Source organism: Gavialis gangeticus, unplaced genomic scaffold (genome assembly GCF_001723915.1).
Source record: "Gavialis gangeticus isolate Ggan-Ray unplaced genomic scaffold, GavGan_comp1, whole genome shotgun sequence".
NCBI lineage: Eukaryota > Metazoa > Chordata > Crocodylia > Gavialidae > Gavialis > Gavialis gangeticus.
Window position 1 is genome coordinate 98,412,601 of NW_017729022.1, and position 8,867 is coordinate 98,421,467.

An 8,867-nucleotide genomic window follows, 5' to 3' on the forward strand; every position below is an offset into this window, starting at 1 on the left:
TGTTTCAAGCTCAAAACAAAACAACTGTCAAAACTGCACGCAGCCCTAATGCTAAGTGCCCTCTGAGCATCTCAAAGATATGCTGTTTCAGGCAAAGGTTAACTCTAGGCCAGATTACCCAGTTTGCGTTAAGGTAACTGTAGTCCACTCCATGGAGATAAATTACCAATTTGCAGTCTTCTAGCATCCCAGGATGCACTGCTCCTAGGTTCCAGAGCAGAGATAGAGTCCAGGTGTCCTGGCTCCTAGCCACACCCCTGCTCACCAGCCCTCTGGAGAGAAGCCAGTGCTCAGTAGGCAAGAAATGGTATTAACCCTTAATATGCAACTTCTCACAGCATGTTCTAACTTTAACACTGCTTTACATTCCACAGATTTAGTGTGCTCCAAGTATAAAATGTAACTTCACCCCTTGTTAAGGGCTCTTCAGCTTTGAATGTCAAGACACAAATCTAAGACAGCATAAACCATCAAATATTCCAACTACAATCAATAACATTTAAAAGCAGAGCAGCATTTGTTTTAGTTTAAACACTGTGCTAGAGATAAACAAGCCAAATTAGTTACAATGGAAGGCAGCAATCCTCAAAATCCAACCTGAATCCAGGTCCAGAAAACAACCCACACTATTTTCCCATCTAATATGACTCAATACCTTCTTGTTTTAGACAGTAACAAGGTATCATGAGAAAACCTGCTAGAAGTCAGGAAATACCACTAAGAATCTCACACAAGAGCTTAGCCAAGGACTTCCTGCCCAATCACTAAATGAGAAGAGGGAACTCCACTAGAAGCCTCTCCCCAGCTGAGAACACAGGAGCTATTATTTCATTACATAAATTAACCTCTGGAGCTCACGCACAGCTTTAGAGAGACTTATGCTTTTAGTAGAGAGACAAGTCTCTGCTTTTACCTCATCTTCTACTACAGTAACACATACAGGCTGGAAGGAATTCATATTGATGAGCAAATATTTTCTCTCTTCATAAGTCAAAGTATAAAATAGGTGGTTTCCTTCAAGATGCCTACGTCACCTAAAAATGCAACCTGAATCATGTGATCTGGCCATTCTGTGACATCACATTCACTGTGATACCAGAACATAGCAACAACTTGACAGAAATTATTATAATACATTATACACTAGATTAACATGGCACTTTGAAACATTTCTCCAGAAGAGAATATTCTTTAAATATGCCATTATTATTTTTAAAAGAATGATAAATTGATTTTAAAAGTGGAAACTTTCACCTTCCATTCATTACTTTGCCATCTGTAATACTCTACAAACCAATGTTTTATAAAAGTGAAATGGATTTCCCTCTTTACACTCTTTTAACTACTATAGTTTTTTTGGGGAGGTGGAGTTCTCCCATTATGCTCATTAAAAATAAGTATTTACTGATTCTTTGATGATGATAATGATGATGCAGAAACTGGATATTGGATTGTGTTGTCTTCTGAACTACATACCAAACCGTAGTGAAAACAGTAAGAGAACTTAATTAACCTAATCCTGTTCCTTCACAGGATATGCACATCTGCCAGATCTTTTCATAGGCTTGTGCTCAATTGGAGTCTACTCACAATGTCCCTTGCATGAGGACATTATAGCCAAGCCACCACACCTTAAAAAAAACCTCACCAAAAATTTTGGGGGGCGGGAAGGCAGGCAGGAAACAAAAAAACAAAAACAAAAGCACACATATCATAGGCTCCACAGTCCTCTTATTTTGGTTTACTTTGATGCTGGGTTAGCCTTCTACACTATGCTTTTCAAGTATTGTGGTTCCTGTGTCACAGTCTGCCCAAGTATGTAAGAAAAATTGGAAGCATTAACCTGGGCTCAGTAGGCATGCCTTTTTGCCATGGTTGTACTGACTTTGAGATCCTCTGTTACCCAGTGCATGAAATGCTTTGAGAGGCAACAGGGAGGAACCTTCCCTTCTGCTCTATAAAACTACAGATTCCCGTTCTAAGAAGTTCTGCAAGTGGTGAACAACCCATGGGGAAAAATGAGAAACGCTTCATGATGCAGAAGAGCATGATGGCAGAGCTAATGACAGCATCTGGCTCAAGCTCCGGAGGTGTGAGCTCAAGCTCTGCTCTGAACTCATGACAAAGACTGCTCCCAAGTGACCCAGCTATAGATGGATAGTAGGGCTGTGTGAACATTTTGCCAGGGGTTTTGCTGCTTCAAAGTAAATACTGAATATACACCACACCAAAATACCCTAAAGCCTTTCATGGATGATGTGGGTTCAAATCCTGCGAGGCAGAAGAACTGAACTTTGGATTCTCATATCCTGGACAAGAGACATTCAGGCAAATGTGAAAGGACACCACCAATAAAACTTCAAGAAGAGGTGATTAATCTAGGCCTGATATTTCCCCCACTCCAAATGAAACTAATTTGGTAGTCACTTAAATCACTCTGCCAAAGTTAAAAAAAAGTGCTACTTCAAAACTAAATAATAATATTAATACCTACAAGTTACAAGTGCCCAGGAACTAAATTTTGCAGCTCTTCCAAAAAGGTATCTCCACCACAGTGTTCCACTCTATCATACTAGTAATTTGATTCACCAATTCCGGGACAAACCCCTCCACAAAGAACCTGGCATGGGAAATAAAAGGCTTCGGGATATGTGATGTTCCCAGTTATACAGCTGGTTAAAGAGAACAGCTGTCAAGACTACAGCCTCTCAGAAGCCATTTATTAGGCCTGTGTAAAGCAGCTACTATTCCCTTCAGACTAGGCTGATTGGGAGGACAGTGATTCGAATCACTGTCCCAGATCGATATGGCCAAATCCGATTTGGAGATTCAGCCACTGTTGAATCTCCAATCTGACAGGCCCCATCCTCCCCCCACCTGGCTGCCCCACCTCTTTTTTTCCTCCTCCAAATCAAAAACCAGCACCTGATGCTTTGCACAGACCTACCATTTACCTTCTTAGTCTCAAAAGTTGTTTTCTTCAGTTCAGGATTAAGGTAAATTAGCAGTATGAATAAGGTTGGCAATTCTGTGGAGATGGAGAGAATTCTCTCTCATGACACCTTTCCATGGAAGTAAGTTCCCTTTAACTAGTCAAATCTTTTGGCAAGTGTTGCTACATAATGTTGTTTCACAAATAAGCTTAATAAATTTTCCAGCTCATTTGCCTTGAAGAGGGAGGTGTGATCAACATCAGCAATGAAAAACATTTCATAAGAATTTAAACAGCACTGTTTGCATAGGTTTATACTGTAACATATATACATTTTTGTTATTATAGTGTCAAATCTACCAGAATGTAATTTGATGAATCAGTTTTCAATAGGAGTGAAGTGTTTTTATGGCCTATAATAATAAAAAACTCCCCCACCCTACCCAGGTATCTGAAGGTCAAGTGCCATTGTATTTTCAACATTTGTACCAAATAAAATTATATCACAATTCAGCTCTTTTATTTTTTTTTTTTAATAGTTTCAGCTCCTCTGAGGGTTTGTTTGTTTGTTTTGTTTTTTTGTTTATAGTTCACTGGTCAAATAAATTTATGACAATATTGGAGTTGGATACCTTCCAAAAATGTGTATGATTGAGAATACTAATTTATCTTTTCATAATACATTCAGATAGCAATGTTAACCACATGACAAATTATACTCTAGTATACAGAAGAAAAACAAGTCCATACAAAGCCACCATAATATACCAATTGAACAGTGGCTTAATCTACTTTAAAATTAATCTACTTCCAAAAAGAGTCTTTATAAGTTGTGTATTGACCTCACCTTCTGCAGTGTGGTTACCTCAATTGTTAGCATATTCAGTTGCCGATTCAAGTGCTGGTGTTCCTTTTGTATTTGTCCCAGCACAACCTGGACAGTATGTATCCTCATTTGTAGCTTCAGAAACTGCAAAAGAAAGTGAGTATTGGGAAGTTACTGCGTCTAACATGATTATTAAAGCACAAATCAAATGCCAAAATTAATTATGCAATGAGCTACACCTTGCCTAGTAAAATTTCTTATATACAATAAGATGGAAGATAGCAATCTCTCTTGCCTTAATTAGTATGAAAGGCTCACTAAAAATAAGTCTAGAACATATTTAAGGAGCAACCTATACACGTTTGTTGTGATCTCCTTTTATGTTCTACTGCATGTCATCATACGCTCATTCAAGAAGTCAATTTACAAAGTGTGAAGTCTCCATGAGAGCAGAGCATGCAAGACATGATTGATAAAAGCAGCCATCCTAAAGCTAAAAGAATGAAGGCCCTCTCACAGGAGAAAGGCTCCTCAGAAGCTTAAAGATGCAGTCAATGGAAAAGGAGACATGAGAACAGCTGCATAAGATCAGCAGAGCCTTGAACAGTTCTGTTAATATATCAGAAAAAGATGAGATGCTGAACACTCCCAAGAACTGTCCAGGGGAGATATTCATGACAATGGAAGAGCAGGTTGGAAACAAGAAGCAGCCTGGCAGCTCTTGGCTAGAACGACTGAAACAAGTGGAGGACTTCTGGGGTTGCTGGTGGCTGTACAGGCTTGACTGCAGATGGAAGGACTGCTTAACCCCTTGGAAGGGACAGAGAAACATCCCAGTTCTGTTTAGAGTGGTAGGTACAAGAATAGCCAGCTTTCAGGCACCAAAATCTGGGGTACAGTCCCTGATGCACCACAGAGCTCTGGAATTGTGATTTGTACTGCTTCTGATACATTGCAGCTGCTGCAGTTCCACCCAAACAGAGCACATTAACCCACATGTGCTTTGTGAACAAAGCTGCACTGCTTCCTGCCTGGGCAGCAGCCTGTCACTACATCCCAGACTAGAAGCTGCTGCATTCACACAGCCTTATGCTCATGTTCTGCAGCTCTCAGCAGCACTAATTAGGAGCTGTAGTCATACTACACTGAGAGGCAGCATTAATTAGTGGGCTTGTATGCACCACCATGTGTACTATGCAGCCATACGCATGACCCAGAGGCACTAGAGTCATGTTCCTATAGTAACAAGCAACAGTATGCTACACACTCCAAGAAGATAGAGCAGGACCTTCCTGGGTTCCCAACCCAAGGTCAAGTTTTTGAATTTAAGATAAAAACCCCTGCTTACTGTAGGTCACAGAAAACCCAGAAGGGCTTGTCCTCTTAAGTTATGGAAAATGATCAGTGTTAATTAAGACTAAGTTCAATTACAAATTCATTCTCTAGCATAAGTGTGGTTTGAGCCTTTTCACACTGGTGTTCACAGAACTGCTCCTTACCACTGCCTGTATTAGATTTTGTTTAGATGACATATTGCCTGCAAATTTAACTGAATGACTCATGATCCTGAGGGCAGGACACTTGCCTAACAACTTGAGAACCAATTTTTACTGGTAGCTATACTATGATGGTTAATATTTAGGTAGAGAGATGAAGTCTAGTCTCAGAAGGTTCAGCGAGTCTTGAAGTAGGAAGTCTGAGTTTCACTGGGTTACAGGAGTCTTCAGTACCAGTCCATGGAACAATTTCTGTATCAGGCGAAGAGAAGGGGTGGGAAATACGTGCTCTTGTGACTCAAAGATTGACACTATAAGAACTCAGCAGTCTTGAGGGAAGGTCATTCGTGTGGGAAGGTCCAGGAAGCATCTATTAAGATGCTATTAAGCATCCACTTATTCATCTGCTTTGGGTCATTCAGGATCTCAAGGCTAAAGATGCTATGCTGACCAGCCAGCCATCACCAAATCCATCTCATATATTCAGTGAAGGGATTCTCCAGATTGGTACAAAGGTTACTGAAGCAAAGAGCACAGAGGTAGGGTGGAGACAGGATTAGCTTTCCGAGAACTGGGGGGGGGGAGGGCAATCCAAGGCTATACAGCAGCCTCAGTCTTCTCAATTTAGTCAGTCTTTGACACTTGCATTATATCATAATTATCACTTGTATTGACAGCCTGGGCATAGAAAACAGGACCTGAAGGGGGATAGAGACTGAGAGCTTTTGCTTCTGCACTGGCAGTTTGCTCTTCTAACTGTGCTCCAATACAGAAAGGGCTTCAATCCAAAGACGAGTCATCCAAATATCTTTCACTAGCAGTACATTTTTAAATAAATATTTTTCAAATCATATCCCCATATGCTCGTGTATTAATCGTGTTTACGACAGGAATGCCTATTAGGCCTGCGCGAAGCAGCTAGTATTTGCTTCGGATTCGGCCAATTTCGGGGACAGCCATTTGATTTGGCAATTCAAATCACTGTCCCAAATCAATTCAGCTGAATCCGATTCGGAGATTTGGCCACCACCAAACTGGCCAAATCAGCCCCATCCCCTACCTGCTCTCCCAGCCCCGTCAGTGGCTGCCACACCCAGCCCCAGCTCTCGGGGGTGGAAAAAAAAGAAAGAGAAGAGAAGAGAAGAAAAAGAGCCTGGCACTCACTGGCTGCTGTCAGGTAGAGAAGCGATCCCCATTCCCCCCCCCGCGTGGCAGCTGTCATGAGCCCCCAACCCCCACCTAGCCCCACCTCTTCGAAAAGAAAAGCCCAGCACTCACTGGCTGCTGCTGGGGGGGAAGGGATGAACTGCATGGGGGGGGGCTCTGCCACAAGCCCCCAAAAGCCCCCGATGGCCACTGCAGAAGCCAGTAAGTGGCCATTGGGGGCTCTTTCTTCATATTTAAAAACAGGATCTGGGACCAGACAGGGCAGCCATGGGGGGTGGGGAAGGGCTGGGACAGCAGGCAGGAGTCATCAGGGGGTACTCAGGGGGACTGAGGGAATCAGGCAGGGGATGGGATGGGAGGGTCCCTCCGTGCTCTTCCCGCCCACCCCGTCACCAGCATGGAATCCAGGTCCAGCTCCTTGTGGCAGAGTGGAGACTGCCCAAATCAATTCAAAGCTCTCCAAATTGATTCGGACCTTTCAACTGGTCTCCCGATTCAATTTGGATTCAGAGATTTGGCTACCAAATCAGGCCAAATCTCCTCCAAACCAAATTAGCACCCAAAGCTTTGAACAGCCCTAATGCCTATGTCCATGTTTTTTTCATCTTGTTATACTTGCATGGATATCCTGAAACAATATTAACCCTCCTAACCTCAGATTTTTTAAAGTTACCTGAAAGTCAACACCACTCAAACCATTTTAGAAAATTATATGCATTAAAGCATAGATCATGGCATATTGGTACTAGGCCTATGTAACAAGTGGGCCTCCCTGGGGCTGGTCAGACATTAGACCACCCACCTCTCTCTCCTGCCACACCTGGTGGGAAAATGATTCAGATATTACACCAGCAGAAGGCTGCCCATTTTTCCACTCTGATGCCAGTAGCACTATCTGGAGCTCTATTCCTCCCTACAGCACAACCCAAGCCTCACAGGTGTTCCCTCTAGCTAGCTAGCACTGGGACTCTCACTCCCCACCAGAGCTCCTAGTCCCAACATCCTCACGCTGGGTTTACTCCGTACACATACACATGCAAAGCAACATACGCCAGGCCCCATGCCCACATAATGGGCTCCAACCCCTTCCACACTCTCAGGGCTCCAAGCTCTGTCCCCAAGCCCTCCCAGGGCAATACCCTAATCCAAGGCCCCAGGAACTTCCTTAATAGCTCCCCAAGGCTCAGGGCCCTACCCCCCTGGATCTTCACACTGGCTCCTATATGCATCCTTAGGCCTCCACTACAAAGTCTGGGTGCCACCACAGGTCCCTCCACCAACCTGGGCCCTACCTTAGTGCTCCTTGGTGAGCCTGGGCCCCCCTTGCTCAAATCTCACCCACCAGGGATGTGGGAACTAGGGTTATTAAGGCACCCCTACCCACCTTTCACCAGGGTGGTAACTGGTCTGATATTTCCTGGGGGCTCCCACACCACTGGGAGCCCCACCAGGCTACCCATTCCTGGTAGAGTGCAGTTTTAGGTCATACCCAGGACCAGGAGCCTCCTAGCCATCCTATCAGTTCTTGCCCTTACCTCCTGCATTGTTTCTAGTGCAACTCAACTAGGTAATGTTCCTACCTGCCCTCCTTAGTAGTAAGGAACTTCAGCCTCTTTATACCTGGTTCCCAAAATGGCTGCCACCATCAGGCACCTGGTAGCTGCCTGACTGCCCTTAAAGTGGCAGGTACCAACAGTGCCCAGGCACAGCTCATTCTTTTAAAATGTTGCTGTAGAGACTAAATCATCTCCCTGACAATACAGGGTTTGTTGATATGCTGCAAGTTTTATTTAATGAAACTGTATAGTTATCTTTGATTTAGAAGTGCCTGATAAAAAGTTGGGATTTAATGAGAACAGAGTACAAGGAAGCCCATGGGCATGCCTGAAGATATCCTTGTTAATTGGTTAGCTATGATGCAGACAGCCCTTTTGATAGGAAGATTTGAAGAGCAGATGATAATTGATTTCAACTGAGTGAAATTCTCCTTGGTGCTTAGGAACAGCACAAGGCCTAGGTAATATTTAAGTCTGTAAAATAGGTCTTCAGTAGGACTCAAATCTTGCTGACAGATGTGGCATAATGTAAATCTTGAATTCAACAAGTCTGAGTTTCAGACTTGCTGAACACTCACAATACTAGCAGAAGCCAATGAGAGCTGTGGGTGCCCAGCACTCAGAAGGAGGTCTATGGTAGGTACCCAAAAAAAACCTGAGAAACCCCAAATCAGGCATTGATTTTGAAAATCTTGGCCCCTACATCTGAGTAATCTTGTTTCAGGGTCTCAAACTTTTTCACATTATAAATCCCTTAAGACAGAAGATCTCTGTTATATGCACCACTTGATCTCCTGCCATCCCTGGTCTTATTCCATACATTTCCTTGAGGATGGTTACATTTAAAAATAGTTAAGAAAGCAGAAGGAAGATAGGATTAACATTCCCCC